This window comes from Aotus nancymaae, unplaced genomic scaffold (assembly GCF_030222135.1).
Source record: "Aotus nancymaae isolate 86718 unplaced genomic scaffold, 86718_ANA_hifiasm-v0.15.2.pri h1tg000010l, whole genome shotgun sequence".
NCBI lineage: Eukaryota > Metazoa > Chordata > Mammalia > Primates > Aotidae > Aotus > Aotus nancymaae.
Genome location: NW_026988421.1, coordinates 34,778,268 through 34,795,736, shown reverse-complemented (window position 1 = coordinate 34,795,736; position 17,469 = coordinate 34,778,268). Strand labels below are relative to the sequence as shown.

Below are 17,469 nucleotides of genomic sequence, written 5' to 3'. Positions count from 1 at the left end.
TCCCAAAATGCTGGGATTACAAGCGTGAGCAGTATTTCCCACTATAATCAAATGGTGCCACCACCATTTGTCTTACATTTCTACATCAAAAGGGAAGTGAAAAGAGAAGGGACAAAGAATCATAATCTTGGGAATAATTACTGGGTCATTAGAAATGTTAAAGCATATAAGGACAAAAGAGTAAAGTACACTGAAAAATAAAAGGAAATAATGGGGAAAAAACCATGACTTTATTAGAAACTGCTGTATAATTAGAATGTAGATTTTTGCTGAGGAATTATTAATAAGAAAATAATTGTAAATAAATATATGTTATTTATTTATACCCATTCATATTTTCAAAAAGATATGTGGTGGTAAATATTTATGAAAATGTCTTCCTAACTGAAAAACACATTGAAACAAAAATAGTGGCATTTCTTTTTAACAGTGTTGTGTTTAACGATGGAATTGCTTCCTATCTGTCTGGAAAAGTGATGGTATATTAACACCTCACACTTGTATAACCTTTGTAATGACAGAGCATTTTCACATTCTTTGAATTTTCATAATAGCTTCATTAGGCCAATAGATGTTACTGTACTATAAAGTTGAGGAAACAGCCAGAGCTGCTAAGGACTTGCCTAAAGTGGCATCATTAATAATTACCAGCGCCCGAACTAGAATTCTCGTCTCCTCTTATTTAGGAATTTTCTTCAAGTGTTTGGACTCTCAGGTAACTTTTCCAAGATCTTTTCCAGTTTCCCCAGTTTTAGCTAATATATAAACATGTCATAATATTTTTGTAACCAAACAGTGTTGTGTGAGATTTTAAATCTTGAAACTTGAAAATGCCTGAAGATCAGTGTGCTGGATATTCTCTGTTCACTCTCCATCCTCCTCTGCCCTGCTCTGGGTCCTGGGAGACCAGCCAGAGTGAACTACATCAGGGGGCTTCTGGTTAGGTTCAGCAGGAGATTGAAGCCTGTGAGCAGAGCAAGATCTGGTATTTATTCCTCAGCTCCTTCCCTGCTGGGCCATGGACCGGCAGTGGGTGTACTCTTTAATTGAAGGTGTAGCTAACCCTATGGGCCCCCTCCCCATGTATTCTCAGCTGTCACCATTCCTTATGCATGGAGGTGGCTTCTTCTTTTGAAAATACCTGCCACTCTCTGCCTGATGGCTTTTTCTGGCCATAGAAATATGCTCAGCCCATTAGCAGGACAGGCCACAGGTTCTGGATAGTTGCTTTCTCCAGGGAACATCCCTTAATGAATGATGTGTAGGAATTGGTGGATAAATATCTGTTTCTGTTTCCCTGAATTAGAACAGCCATGAGCTGTATTCTACACCCATTTTCCAGGGTTCTCTATTAAGACAGAGCCCCAAATGCGCTCAAATCTGCTAATCTATGCATTCTGTGTTGGCCTCTTTCCCTGCCCTGTCTCATTTACCCACTCCTCTTCCAGTGCTTCCTGAAATTGCCATCAAAATTACCTGGTAGTGCTCAAATCCTTGCTTCAAGTTCAGCTTCTAGGGGAACCCAATCCAATATAGAAGCCATAGCTTGTATAAGACAGCTGCCTCCTATAGCCATAGCTTACTCTACACATTCTGGGAACTGCTTCTTCCTGTTATCTCTTCAGGCTAGGCATAGTCACAGAAACACATTATTGCTAGCACCAGATGATTCACCATCCCTTGTGCACACAGATGCAAGATAGACTGGTCAGTGTAGTCTTTATGCTGAGTGTGACTAACATTGGATATCCTTTTTTTTTAATTGAGATGGAGATTCGCTTTTGTTGCCTAGGCTGCTGGAGTGCAATGGTGTGATGGCTCACCGCAACCTCTGCCTCCTGGGTTCAAGTGATTCTACTGCCTCAGCCTCCCAAGTAACTGCAATTACAGGCATGTACTACCACACCCAGCTAATTTTTGTATGTTTAGTAGGGATGGGGTTTCTTCATGTTAGTCAGGCTGGTCTCGAACTCCCGACCTCAGGTGATCCGCCCACTGCCTCCCAAAGTGCTAGGATTACAGGCATGAGCCACTGCACCCAGCTGGATAGTCTTTTAGCTAGGAAGAAGGTAAGAATTAGAGGAGTAGACTTTTTTTTTTTTTTTTTTTGATATGAAGTCTTGCTCTTTTGCTTAGGCTGGAGTACAGTGGTGCAATCTTGGCTCACTGCAACCTCTGCCTCCCAGGTTCAAGCTATTCTCACGTCTCAGCCTCCTGAATAGCTGGGATTACAGGCACCCACCACCATGCCCAGCTAATTTTTTAGTAGAGGTGGGGTTTTACCATGTGGGTCAGTTGGCCTCAAACTCCAGACCTCAGGTGACCCACCCACCGTGGCCTCCCAAAGTGCTAGGAGTACAGGCATGAGCCACCACACCTGGCCAAAGTGGACATCTCTTAGTAACTGCAACAGAGGCATGCTTCAAATACTATAATTTTTTGAGACACATTATAAGATAATTAAATGATCAACAACAATACTAATTAGGCCAGCAATGATTACAGTGCTATTGCCCCCATAATGTCAGTACAAGGTTGGGGTTATTGGTTGCTGTCAGGATGATTGCTGTTTGAGAAGAGCCTGTTCTGCCCTGGCTGAAGCAGGCAGAAGTTCTTGCAATTTTTCTGTAGTGCCGACCTGATGACACATTAACCATGCACTTTTTTATTTTATTTTATTTTTATTTATTTATTTTTTTTAGTTCTGATGGTTTTAAAAACCATGCACTTCTTAGTTACAACAAAGCTGCTCCACACCCAGCGACCTAACCTACTTTGTTTCTGTCTCAGGCATTGCTGTGACAATATTTACACTCAGTTGTAAAAACTTTTACAACAAAAGAAAAATACACATTTTCTTTTTACATTTCAGTGAAAATTTGTAGGGGCTTCTAGGAGGGATTTGCTGTCTTAAATGCAGCGGTTGTGAATTCTCATGTTAGGTATTTTAGGAAATATAAAATAAGTAATAAACAAACTCTTCTCTCTGGAACTCCAGGATTGGTAGTAATGGAGATGGGGTGAGGAGCGAAGATAAATTCTGTGTGGGAAGACATGATAACACAAGTGTGAGTGGCAGAATTCTTTGTTAAGATGTTAATTATTGTGGGTTCCCAGTCCTACCCTGGCTCATTGTCAAAATTATGCAAGCTTCCCTAAAGCAATAAGGTAATAGGGAGAAATAAAGGGGTACCTTTGAAGACCAAGAAAGAGTGGAAGTTTTGGGTCACTGAGAAGGGGTGAAGGTTGGTGTGCCTATGGGTAGTGGGGACTCTCGCCCATTCTGTGGTCATGTCCTGCTGGGTAGTATATCAGAAAGGACAGCTGCATGGTGTCTCAGAGATGCTCCACTCCAAGCACCAGAGCATCCAGCTGAGGCAAAACCCCTCACCACAATCCCCCTTTCCTACTTAGCATTGGAACAGAAAAGTTGGGCAGCCACAATATCAGATGAGCTCAGAGTAGGTGAGAGATTAGAAACACTTCTTCCAGTTTCTATAGTTGCACTTTCCCCAGATTCTGGTGTAAGCCAAGGAGGTAAGAGGACTCTAATAATGACAGACTGAATTTCTTGCCAGCCTAGAGAGCCAGAGACTTGAGATGAATTTAAGTTGATATAAAGAAAATAAAGAGCAGAATGTTTTCGACACCTAAATGTGGTGGATTAAGATGGAACCTGCTCCATACATAAAAAACAGAGACAAAAAGGGCCAAATATGGCAAGGGCTCTAGGGGAGGGAAGCAATGGAATGTGGCTATAATAAATCATGACACGTTATTTGCAATTTGGGAACATTGTAGTCTCTTCTCCACAGAGCGTCTTCCAGCTGAGCAGAGGAAAGAAGAGTTAAATGGAGAAGGGGGAAGGAATGATTTTCTTCTTGGATTCTTTTCTTGCTTCCTCTGATTTCATAACATAAAGTATAGTAACAAGTAATTGTACATGTAGTAAATGTTTATTAGTCAAGTATTAAGAAAATAGTTTGTTAATTCCTCCTTTTTCGGTAGTCCTATGTCACACTGATTTTTATGTCACAAAATCCATATTGCCCATCTGTTGGATTATGGAGATAGACACAACATTGTCTGGTGTCAATATCAAGGCATCATGGCACACAGGGTGAAGATCTCTTCACTCTTCTATTTCTCCATCTCGCAGACTCCTTTGTCATTCTGCAGGCTTCAGAGCAGAGACCTCTAAGCGATTTCTGTTTCTCCTGGAAGAAATTATAGCTGGGTGTAGACATTTTCTACATGGAATATGTATTTCCTGGATTCAAAAGCACTTGATGAAAATGATTTTTTTTCTTTTTTTTGAGACGGAGTCTTGATCTGTCTTGCCCATGCTGGAGTGCAGTGGCGCGATCCCAGCTCATTGCATCCTCCTTCTCCCAGGTTCAAGCCATTCTCCTGTCTCAGCCTGCTGAGTAGCTGGGACTACAGGCACACACCACCACACCCAGCTAATTTCATATTTTTAGTAGAGACAGGGTTTCACCATGTTGGCCAGGCTGGTCTCAAACTCCTGACCTCAGGTGATTCACCCACCTTGGCCTCCCGAAGTGCTGGGATTACAGGCATGAGCCACCGCGCCCAGTGAAAATAGATTTTTAATGTTTGGAATTCAAGATGTGTCTTTCAGTCAAAGTCAAAAGAAATCTATTTGTTTCCAGAGGATCTCGAGTTATGCTGTGTTTATCATCGTGCACAAGTATGCTTAGTAGTTCATGGAAGATACTTAATCTGATCGCCAATGCAGATGAGTTATTTGTAACAGTACTTGATGCAAGTGAATTTTAATTTAATTCTAGACCTCCAAATGGCTTTTAAAACCTTTTAAACATTAATATAATTAAGCAAAAACTAAATATTATTTTTTAATTTTATTTTTATTTTTGAGACAGAGTCTTGCTCTGTTGCCCAGGCTGGAGTGCAATGGTGTGATCTCAGCTCACTGCAACCTCTGCCTCCCGGGTTCAAGCAATTCTCCTGCCTCAGCCTCTTGACTAGCTAGGATTATAGGCGTCCACCACCACACCCAGCTAATTTTTGTATTTTTAGTAGAGACGGGATTTCACCACGTTGGCCAGGCTGGTCTCAAACTCCTAACCTTGTGGTCTGTCTGCCTCAGCCTCCCAAAGTGCTGGGACTACAGGTGTGAGCCACCACACCTGGCCTTATTTATTTATTTTTTGAGATGGAGTCTCACCCTGTCACCCAGTCTGGAACAAAATGGTGCAATCTCGGCTCACTGCAACCTCCACCCCCCAGGTTCAAGCAATTCCCCTGCCTCAGCCTCCCGAGTAGCTGGAATTACAGGCATGCACCACCATGACCTGCTGATTTTTTTTTTCTTGAGATGGAGTTTTGCTCTTGTTGCTCAGGCTGGAGTGCAATGGCAGGATCTCGGCTCACCAGGGTTTCTCCATGTTGGTCAGGCTGGTCTCAAACTCCTGACCTCAGGTGATCCTCCTGCCTCGGCCTTCCAAAGTGCTGGGATTACAGGCATGAACTACTGCACCCAGCCAACCTTATTTTTTAATGTGGAAGATTGCCTGTTTTAGCTGAACAATGGATGTTTAAATAATAGGGGTGTTACATACTTTGGGCTATATTAGAAAATTTTCGAAGTTTTTTTTTTGAGACGGAGTCTCACTGTTTGCCCAGACCAGTGACACGGTATCAGCTCAAAGCAATGTCCACCTCCCTGGTTCAAGGAATTCTCCTTCCTCAGCCTCCAGAGTAGTTGGGATTACAGGCTCATGCCACCATGAGCATTTTTAATAGAGATGGGGTTTCGCCATGTTGCCCAGGCTGCTTTCAAACTCCTGGCCTCAAGTGATCCGCCCAGCTCAGCCTCTGAAAGTGCTGTGATTACAGGTGTGAGCCATCACACCTGGCTAGAAAACTTTCAAAGTTTTGAGAGATTTGTGTGACCAATTAGTGTGTTGAAGGGGAGTTTTGCTTGGGATTGGTACATCTATTAAAAGATTCAAGCTAACCTTTTCCCCTAAAGCGTTTATGAAAATGTTTAATATTTAATAGAAATAATTTGAAAATATATAAAGAAAAAGTTAATAAACCCCTTTACCACCCCTCCAGCCATTTTCTCTTCTGTTCCTCCCTCAGAGGAGGATTCTTATCCATCTTTTTTCATGCTCTTGCATGATGTGCATATATAGGTTTTTGTTAAAATATAGCAATGATGGTTGTACCCACACCCCTCAGATCTCTTTACTATTTCTGTGCACTCAACTCCTGGTGTAGTTATCCTCCTAACAGCCCAGCCCTGCATCACTTTGTGAGCAAATGGCCCTCAAGTTACTGGAATGTGCTTCATTTGTGCACACTGGGGGCCAAAAGTGCCTAAGAATTTATGCTCCCAGCTGGGTGCAGTGGCTCACACCTGTAATCTCAGCACTTTGGGAGGCCAAGGCAGGCAGATCATGAGGTCAAGAGATCGAGATCATCCTGGCCAACATGATGAAACCCTGTCTTTATTAAAAATACAAAAATTAGCTGGGCATGGTGGTGCGCGCCTGTAGTCTCAGCTACTTGAGAGGCTGAGGCAGGAGAAGCCCTTGAACCCAGGAGGCAGAGATTGCAGTGAGCCAAGATCGTGCCATTGCACTCCAGCCTGGGCTAAAGAGCAAGACATTGTCTTGGAGAAAAAAAAAAAAAATGTATGCTCCCACCCCCCAGCCCTTAACTAATGACTGATAGGTGCAAAAATACAGACTTCAGCTCTCTTGTATCCCTCATCAGTATAATTTAGTCAATCACTCCAGGTAGTTTCCCAGCATTGTTTTGCTTTTTGACACTAAAAATAATGCTATATTATATAACTTTCTACATATAATCTATGTATTTACCAAACATCCTTTTTTTTTGTGAAAGCGATCCTCTACTTGAGTCCACTGAAGTTGAACTAAGCCACTTTCTGCAATACTGAGATGAAGTGGTGGAGCTAGAAGTATGAAGAGGGATCTATGGAGGGGCTAGGCAAAGGAATCTTTGTCCTTTCAGCAAATATTTACTGTTCTCCTATTATGTGCAGGCTGTGTGTAGAGTCTACTATTCAATGCGGGATAAAAAAGAAATGGTTCCTGCCCTCATGGAGCTGTCTGGTAGTGGAGTAAGATATTAAGCAAAGATGTCATATGTAAATCTTTGCAAATTGAATAAGTGGTATGAAGAATGAATAGAAGGTGCTCTGTGAGAGTTAATTAGGGGCCTAATTTAGAAATGGAAAAACCTCTCTGAAGAATTGACAGTTGGTAGAGAAAAACAATTAAAACTTTTTTTTTTTTTCGAGACAGTATCTTGCTCTGTTCCCCCAGGCCGGAGTACAGTGGTGCCATCTCAGCTCACTGGAACCTCTGCTTCCCGGGTTCGAGCAATTATTCTGCCTCAGCCTCCTGAGTAGCTGGGATTACAGGCACCCACCACCACTCCTGGATAATTTTTTTTTGTATTTTTAGTAGAGACGGAGTTTCACTGTTGTCCCAGCTGGTCTCAAACTCCTGATCTCAGATGATCCACCTGCTTCGGCCTCCCAAAGTGCTGGGATTATAGGCTTGAGCCACCGCACCTGGCTTAAAAATTAAAACTTTTCCCCAATGTTTAAATTATTTGCACAGCCCTAAAATTCATTCTAAAGAATTTTATTTTGTGTTTATTTTAATCGAATAGACTTGGAATTGAGTTTTGTTCCAACTTGCAATGGCTGCGGAACAGCCACCTTTTTTGCAGAATTTCTCTCAAATCCTTATGAGAGAACAGCAGGAAATCTGTAAGTGTGATAGGTGGCCAAAGTAGCTGGAGAAATGTTTGACTTGTAAATGTATCATGCTGGGATATCTGGAGCATCTGAATCCCACCACCATGCTGTAAGAGGAAAACCTGGTGGAACTAACTAATTGAGGGCTGGGATTTCTAGCGTAGGGAGAAAGGAAGGGAGGGAAGATGAAGGAGACCAGGAGAGGATCCTAATGCTCAAAAACGTCCCTGGCACATGGTAGGTGTCCAGTCCATATTTATTGAATAAATGATTGCATGAATGATGCTCAGCAGGGGTGTATTGCACATGGACCGCTCAGCAGCCTCAGAGGGAGAAAACGCTGTTTCGCATCAGCCCCTGGAATCTCTATGTGTGCATGGTAGTCTGATGATTAGACTGGTAATGTCCTGTGCCTGCCTTGATTTTTAGATGGTAAGGGCTCAGATAAGCATATGAACCAGCTTTCCAAAGATGGGGTAATTATCAGATACTAATGAAGTATGGCAGTAGGCAAACCTAGGGCCAAAATAGAGGTGAGGGAGGCCCCTTGCTTGGCCAGATCACGGGTCACTGTCCAGAGGCTTAGATCTCATCATTTTCCTGCACCAAAGCTGGATGTAGTGGACAGTCAGCAGAGTGCAGGGAGTTGTGTGTGATCAGGTTCAAAAAAGGCAAAATTGGTTAGAGAAATGCATACCCAGTTGGTGAGATGGAGAAGACCTATTCCTTCTCACCTCAAACCAAGACTCACCATAAGTATGCTATACATAATCATGATGATCTCCTGACTGTTTTGAGTAGCTTACCAGAAGGGTAAGATGAGAAAAGAGATCGAATTTACATTTTTAAAATGGCAATTAGAGGGAGATCACAATAGCCAAAAAAGATTAGCTATTTATTGTGCACATATGCACACTCTGGTTTAGGTGCTGTGGGATATTGGAGGATTTGGATAAGGGGGAGAGAAAAAGAATTCGCATATAGGCATACTTTAGAGATATTGCAAGTTCAGTTCCAGACCACCACAATAAAGCAAATATTACAATAAAGCAAGTTACACAAATTTTTTGGTTTTCCAGAGCCTATAAAAGTTATGTTTACATTATATTGTAGTCTATAAAGTGTGCAATAGCATTATGGCTAGAAGTACAATGTATATACCTTGATTAAAAATATTTTATTGTTAAAAATGCTAATGATCATCTAAACCTTCTGTGAGTTGTAATCTTTTTGCTGGTGGAGGATTTTACCTCAATGTTAATTGCTGCTGACTGATCAGCATGGTGGTTGCTGAAGGTTGCGGTGGCTGTGGCAATTTCTTAAAAGAAGACAACAGTGAAGTTTGCCACATCAATTGACTGTTCCTTTTATGACAGATTTCTCTGTAGCCTGTGATGCTGTTTGATGACATTTTACCCACAGTAGGACTTTCACAATTGGTGTCAGTCTTCTCAAGCCCTGTTGCTGCTTTATCAAGTAAGTTTATGTAACATTTTAAATCCTTTGCTGTCATTTCAATGATGTTCACTGCTTCTTTCCCACGAGTAGATTCCATCTCAAGAAACCAGTTTCTTTACTTATCCATAAGAAACAAGTTCTCATCTGCTCTAGCTGGATCATGAGATTGTAGTCACATCTCAGTCACGTCTTCAGACTCCACTTCTAATTCTAGTTTCTTGCTGTTTCTAGCACATCTGCAGTTACTTCCTTCACTGAAGTCTCGAACCCCTCCAAGTCATCTATAAGGGCTGGAACTGACTTAATCCAAATCCTTGTTGAAGTTGATATTTTCACCTCATCCCATGAATCACGAATGTTATTAATGGTATCTAGAATGGTGAATTCTTTCCAGAAAATTTTTTTGTTTACTTTGCTCAGATCCATTAGAGGAACTATCTATGGTAGCTACTATCTGTGATAAGAATGAAATACTTATGAAATGTATTTCTTAAGTTAGCTACAGCCTTATGAAATGTATTTCTTTTTTTTTTTTTTTTTTTTGAGACGGAGTTTCGCTGTTGTTACCCAGGCTGGAGTGCAATGGAGTGATCTCGGCTCACCGCAACCTCCGCCTCCTGGGTTCAGGCAATTCTCCTTCCTCAGCCTCCTGAGTAGCTGAGATTACAGGCATGCGCCACCATGCCCAGCTAATTTTTTGTATTTTTTTAGTAAAGATGGGGTTTCACCATGTTGACCAGGATGCCTCGATCTCTTGACCTCGTGATCCACCCGCCTCGGCCTCCCAAAGTGCTGGGATTACAGGCTTGAGCCACTGTGCCCGACCGAAACCTATTTCTTAAGTAATAAGACTTGAAATTACTTCTTGATCCATGGGCTGCAGAATGGAGGTTGTGTTAGCATGCATAAAAATAACATTCATCTTCTTGTACACCTCCATCAGAGCTCTTGGGTGATCAGGTGCATTGTCAATGAACAGTAATATTTTGAAAGGAATATTTTTTCTGATGTAGCAAGCATCAACATGAGCTTGTAGACAGATTTACACTCATCCAGGCTTTTTCGTTCCCGTTATAGAGCACAAGCAGAGTAGATTTAATGTAATTTTTTTTTTTTTTGAGATGAAGTCTCACTCTGTCACCCAGGCTAGAGTGCAGTGGCACAATCTTGGCTCACTGCAACCTTCACCTCCTAGGTTCAAGCAATTCTCGTGCCTCAGCCTCCTGATTAGCTGGGACTACAGGCGTGTACCACCAAGCACTGCTAATTTTATGTATTTTTAGTAGAGATGGGATTTTACCATATTGGCCCGGCTGGTCTCAAACTCCTAACATCAGATGATCTGCCTGCCTTGGCCTCCTAAGGTGCTGGGATTATAGGCGTGAGCCACTGTGCCCGGCCGATTTAACGTATTTCTTAAAGGCCCTAGGATTTTCGGAATGGTCAAGTAATAATGGCTTCAACTTAAAGTCACCAGCTTCATTAGGCCCTAACAAGAGAGTCATCCTGTCCTTTGAAGATTTGAAGCCAGGCATTGACTTCATCTCTCTAGCTATTATGAAAAACTCTACTGGTCCCAGAGGATGAAGGGCCTAATGTGGCATCAAAGATTGCACCTTCTTCCAAAAGAAGGCTATTTGATCTACATTGAAAATCTGCTGTTTCGTGTAGCCACCTTCATCAATGATCTTAGCATGCTCTTCTGGATACTTTGCTGCAGCTTCTCCATCAACACTTGCTGCTTTACCTTGCAATTTTATATTACAGAGTTGGCTTATTTTCTTAGACCTCGTGAACCAACCTCTGCTGGCTTCTGACTTTTTTTTTTGCAGTTTCCTTACCTCTCTCAGCCTCCATAGAACTGAATAGAGTTAAGGTCTTGCTCTAGATTAGGTTTTGACTCAAGGGAATGTTGTTGCTGGTTTGATCTTCTATCCAGATCACTCAGACTTCCTCCATATCAGTAATACAGCTGTTTCTCTTTCTTATCATATGTGTGTTCACTGGAGTAGTGTGTTTACTTTTTTTAAAAAACTTTTTCTTTGCATTCACAACTTGGTTGTTTTCTGCAAGCAGCTTAGCTTTTAGCCTGTCTCAGCTTTCGACATGCCTTCCTCGCTAAGCTTAATCATTTCTAGCTTTTGATTCCCAGTGAGAGACATGTGACTTTTCCATTTACTTGAACACTTAGAGGCCTTTGTAAGGTTAATAACTGGCCTAATTTCAATATGTTGTGTCTCAAGGAACGGGAAGCCCAAGGAGAAGGGGAGATAGTGGGACAGCCAGTGAGTGGAGCAATCAGACCACAAACAGCAGTTATCAATTAAATTCACCATCTTATATGGGCATGATTCGTGGTGTCCTAAAACAGTTAAAATTTTAATATCAAACGTCACTGATCCCAGATCATCATAAGAAGTATAATAATAATGGAAACATTTTAAATATTGCAAGAATTACCAAGATGTGACACAGACACATAAAGTGAGCACATGGTATTGCAATAATGCACTGATAGACTTGTTCAATGCAGAGTTGCCACAAACCATCAATTTGTAAAAACTGCAATGTCTGTGAAACACAGTGAAGCCAAGCATAATCAAGTGGAGTATGCCCGTAAGAAACATTACATATGAAAAATCAGCAGTGCAAGGCATTAAGCAATTGCCAAGTTGCTTGGCACTTATGAAAGCCTCTTCGAATTTGGAGGAAAGAGGGTTGGCTAGAAGACTTGAAAGATTTAAGGTTTGAGCCAGACCTTGGATGAGCTGAGAGAGTCGTCTTAGGCTAAATAACGATCTCAAAAGTGTGAAAATTGCTATTACTGTTATCTTTTTCTGTTCTCCTATTTCTTCAGACTTTACTGGTCCCCCAGAGGATGAAGGGCCTAATGTAAAGGAGAACTGAGGCCTGATTTTGGCATTACCTCAAAGATTTGTCACCCCTGGCTGATCTCTGCAAAGGCGGAGCCGTTAAAAGGAACATGGGAGCTTCCTGCTATAGGCTGGTCTGGTATTGTGGGATATTATTGTCCTCAAAAGCTGGGTGTGTGGGCCATGCTGATAAGGTCATCCACATCAGTCTAAGGACCATGTGTTCTTCAAAACTTTCCACTGACTCTTAGGACCAGCAAGGTCCAGAAGTAGAAGACAGAGATTTATGCTGTTTGGAGTCTTGATTGCTTGGCAAGTATTAATACAATTCTGGGGCACTTACGGTTGGTTAGTGGGGCAAATTTTGCTTAACACCAGCTTTTCTCCCTCTCAGAGCTACTTTAAGTTATCTGGCAACGTTCCCAAATAAGGGTAACCCTGTCTGGAGAAGCCTAGGCCTTTTCCTTCCTTTTGTTATTTTTTTTTTCAAGTGCTACAACCAGCAGTCGCTACTCCTTCCTGCCCTCCCCGCAGAGTTGCTGACTTCTCCCCAGTGACATGTATTTGGAAACTTTTTAAGATAGTAGAAAATCAACTTAGAGACTGTCTTTTTCTTCTTCTTCTTTTTTGTTTTTAGACCAATGGGAATATTGTGTGTCGTGGATGGAAAGATCTAAATACTACTATTTTCACATTAAGTTCAGTATAACAAGGTTATTTCCATGTCTTGGCACACAGCCTGAGTTAACTTTGTTTTGCTGGATGTGCATACAGTGAATTCTGTTCGAACAAGAAATCATGTGTAACATGCTTTTGCAAAATCATGTCATGTCATTAAAGCAGTTAATTTAATAAAGATGGGCTTCACCAAGGGGTTTCTGGTACAACAGCTGCAGTTAAATATCTATACACTGTTAACATATTTTTTAAACAATAAAAATAAACTTTTAATTATAGAATAGTTTTCAATTTACAGAAAAGTTATGAAGATAGTACAGAAAGTTACCCGATACTCTACCCAGTTTCCTGATTATTAACATCTTACATTAGTGTGGTACATATGATACAATAAATGAACCAATACTGACACCTTAATGTCAACTAAAGTCCATACTTTATTCAGATTTCTTTAGTTTTTACCCAGTGTTCTTTTCTGGTACAAGATTTCAAATTGCATTTAATCTTCATGACTCCTTAGGCTCCTCTTGGCTGTGACAATTTCTCAGAATTTTTATTTTTGATGACCTTAGCAGTTTTGAAAAATATTGGTCAGAAATTTTTTATTATGTCCTTCAACTGGGATTTGTCTGATATCTTTCTCATTATTCGATTTGAGTTACGTACTTTTTGGAGGAAGACCACAGGGTGCCATTGTCATCACATCATACCAAAGATATGTGTTATCAACATGATTTATCACTGTCAATGTTAATCTAGATGACCTTGCTGAGGTAGTGTTAGGATTTTCCACTGTAGAGTCATTCTTTCTTACTCCTTTTCTCTACCGCACTCTTTGGGAAGAAGTCACTATCCAGGCCGCATTTAAGGAGTGGGGAGTTATACTTTTCCTCCTAGAGAGTGGAGTATTTACATAATTTATTTGAAATTCTTCTGTATGGATTTGTCTGTTCTCTTCCATTTGTTTATTTAATAATTAATTTGTTAAATATACTATTTCATAAATTAATAGCCTATTTCAATATAGACTTATGGATATTTATTTTATACTTTGGATTATCATTGAATAGGATTCCATTTTATTGCTCAAATTCCTCTAATTTTGGCTATTGGAAGCTCTTACAGTTGGCTCTTGTGTCACTTTGACACACCCCATCATTGTAAGCTTTCCTTTTTTTCTTAATTACTTTCTGGCCCTATAGGATTCTTGAGGATTACCTTGTAATATTTCCTGTCCCCAGCCTAGAGTCATCTATTTATAAGGGAAATTCTGGTTCTTTTTACGGGAGAATGATTTAGAAACAAAAATCTGGGGGTTAGATGTGCTTATTGCTACTGCAGTATTATTGCTTAAAGGTCCACTCAGCTGACAGAGCAAGAAAATATAGACATATTCTAAACCATATATATACATATATATATATGCACAACTATAAATAGTTCTGTATTTATTCATATGTATCTCTATTAAGCTAAACCTGAGTTTATATTGATGTCTCTAACTTTAATCCATTACCACATGGATCATTCTAGCTATCTCCCCTTACTTGTCTATAAGCTTCCACTCCCACAGTGAGAAGCCTGATTCCTATTGTCTGTCATCCATTTATGTAATTTTCTGATTCCAGTATACATGTTATAGTGGTTTCAGAATTATGAATCTTGGGAAACAGAGTAATGTTCTTTTGTATGTTCCTTTTGCCTTTGGTCTTACAGACTTTACTCACATCTAAAGTGACTTAGGGCCAGGAGTAGGGACTCATGCCTGTAATCCTAGACTTTGGGAGGCCAAGGTGGGTGGATTTCTTAAGGCAAGGAGTTCAAGACCAGCCTGACCAATGTGGTGAAACCCCATCTTGACTAAAAATACAAAATTAGCCAGGTGTGGTGGTGTGCACCTGTAGTTCCAGCTACTTGGGAGGCTGAGGCACAAGAATCACTTGAACCAGGGAGATGGAGGTTGCAATGAGCCAAGATCATGCCACTGAAGTCCAGCCTGCGTTACAGAGTAAGACTCTATCACAAAAACAAAAAAAGGGATTTAGGTCAGCACCCTTTTCCTCTACCTCCCTCTGTGAGGTTATTTCATGCATTTGTAATACAGTTCAATTATTTTGTCACAACTTACATTTTATTCTGGGCTCCCTTGACTTCCTGAATAATTTTTGAAAACTTTGTATAGGTTAAGGTTCATTCTTTGTGATTTAAAGTTTTATAGATTTTGACAAATGCATATTGTCATGTATCCACCATTACAGAACCATACTGAAAAATTCTATCACTCTAAAAATATCCCCTCTACTGTGCCTATTCAACCTTTCCCTTTCCTGATGAATCTTTAGTAATCACTGATCTATTTATTATCTCTTTAAATTTAGCAGTTTTTTTAAAAAAATTTAAATTTTAAAAAATATTTTTAAGTTTTGGAGCTCTAATAAGTTGATTGGTCTTTCATAGATAATGAGTCCTTTTTTTTTTGAGACAGTTTCGCTCTTGTTGCTCAGGTTGGAGTGTAATGGTGCGATCTCAGCTCACTAAAACTTCTACCTACCAGGTTCAAGCAATTCTCCTGTCTCAGCCTCCTGAGTAGCTGGGATTAAATATCCTTGACCTTAAAGAAATTATAGCTTTTATCAGTTATACTTGCAATTCATGGATTTGGGTTTGTGTTTTGAAGTAGCAATAACATCTTATCTTTTTTATTTTTATTTGTTTATTTTTTAAGAAATAGGGTCTTGCTCTGTTGCTTAGGTTGGAGTGCAGTGGCATAATCATAGCCTTGAAATCCTGGGCTCAAGTGATCCTCTTGCCTCAACCTCTTAAGTAGATGGGACCATAAACATGAGCCACCATGCCCAGTTAATGCTTTTATTTTCATTTTTTAAATATGAGATCCCATTATGTTGCCCAAGCTGGTCTCCTGGCCTTAAGCAATCCTCCTGAATTGGCCTCCCAAAGTACTAGGATTACAGATGTGTTACTAGGATTACAGGTGTGAGACACTGCACCTGGCCAATCTTACCATTTTTGATGAAGTGACAGCTCACTCATTATCTCTGCAGACCTTTGAGACATTTAGACAAGTTGAGGCACTTGATGTGGGGGGTAGGATAAAGGAGGTAAAGAGGATATTTCAACAGAACATTTAGGTAAGAGAATTCACTAATACAAGGCAAGAGAGAGGTAGTAATTATAGCTCAAATAAGAGTGGTTATAATCATTGAGAAATACTTGCTGTAAACCAAGGTAATGCCTACACAGCACTGACTTCATTAAGTACTAGAGTTGGGTTAGATATTTGCCATAGCATAGTGCTGAGTCTGTCCTGCAGATTCTGACCAAGCTACAGATGAACAGAGTATGCAGACACAGGTATTTTGCCTGTGAGCTCCGCTAGGGGACTGCACGGCTTAGCACCACCAATGGGCCTTGATAAGGCAAAGATGCTCGCATTTATTTAGTACAGATTTAATGACAAAGGCCTGGAGCAAACAGCATTTGTGGGTAATTAACATTGTCAGCCCCCTAAAGTAGGTTATTTTCCAGAGAAATAGATAAACAAACTTATCTAGATAAATTCCTTTGTGCTCCCTTGTTATCTACTCTCTGCCATTAGCTCAAGGTAAGAAGATTAGGCTGCCTTCAGCCATAATACTTTCCTGAAACTTTTGCAAAATCTCCTGTCCTTCCAAGAAGCTTTTGCATATTTCCTATAATTTTTCCCACCACCCTGACTGATCTCCTACATCTCCCCTTTTTCTGTTTTTTTTTTTTTTTTTTTTTCATCAGGTATTATTGATTGAAAAGTACAGATATGTGCAGCAACAGGTTTGTCAGGCACAGCGGTTATGTCATGTTCTGCCTTTGCATCCTAGAATTAGTAAATAACATATGACAAACATGAGTATACTCAGTAACATGTAGTGACTCAAGGAGTGACATGTAGTGTTACTTGGCACCTCAGGCCACTGTGTCCATTACTGAGGGACCTCACTGGGGGTATTTCAATCCTTCCTAGCCAAACAGCTATGTTATTAGAGGCTGGGAAGGGGGTGCTGCCTAAGTAACAGAGCAAAAAAAAGCAGATCTAAGAGATGAGCCCAATAGAGTGTAGCAGGGGTTGCAGGCTGAGTGAGAGAATAAGAAAGGTTAATACCCTACAAAAGTTGCAATGTACAATAGAGAGCATGGCAAGGAACAAATTATCTGGAGTGAATGGTGTCTGTGTCCAGAGAAGGATTTGCTCAGCCTCCTAAGTTGTCTTCTTCAGCATGATATCCAGGGCTGCGGGTCCTGCAGGGTCATTTCCTTCATATCTGGTACTGGGTTGGGTCCTAGCCATGCCATGGTATGGTTTGATGCATCATGCTGGAATCCAAAGAGGGCCTGAGGAGGTATGAACATAAGCATATCCTCTTCCCCATGTTAGCAAATCATCTGGACTATACCATACATTACTATTTACATCTTTCCATAAAACTGCAGGTTTTTATGTCTTGAGTGGTTTTAGCAAAGTCCTTTTCTATAGCTGATTGACATTTGTCATGTAAATTTAAGAAATTCAAAGTAAATACGGCTTGTGCGGGCCAGGTGCGGTGGCTTACGCCTATAATCCCAGCACTTCGGGAGGTCGAGGCAGGTGGATAACGAGGTCAAGAGATCGAGATCATCCTGGTCAAC

General features: G+C 40.6%; 2 protein-coding genes across 7 annotated transcripts in view; one reads left to right on the top strand and one right to left on the bottom strand.

Moving 5' to 3' along the window:
* Positions 1–17,469, top strand: part of ENTPD1 (ectonucleoside triphosphate diphosphohydrolase 1) — a 155,346-nt gene that overhangs the window by 16,448 nt on the left and 121,429 nt on the right. The gene's annotated exons all lie outside the window — the stretch shown is intronic.
* The window catches only part of LOC105708159 (uncharacterized), a 112,508-nt gene that overhangs the window by 20,016 nt on the left and 75,023 nt on the right, over positions 1–17,469 (bottom strand). For 2 of the 6 annotated variants that reach the window (XR_010341767.1, XR_010341768.1), the window contains one exon: positions 12,943–17,175. The exons of 3 other annotated variants lie outside the window; for them this stretch is intronic. The gene's annotated coding sequence lies outside the window, so the exon portion shown is untranslated. Of the gene's footprint in view, positions 1–2,889; positions 4,218–12,942; positions 17,176–17,469 lie in introns of those variants that run through there. One more of the 6 variants, XR_010341769.1, reaches the window with a different exon arrangement.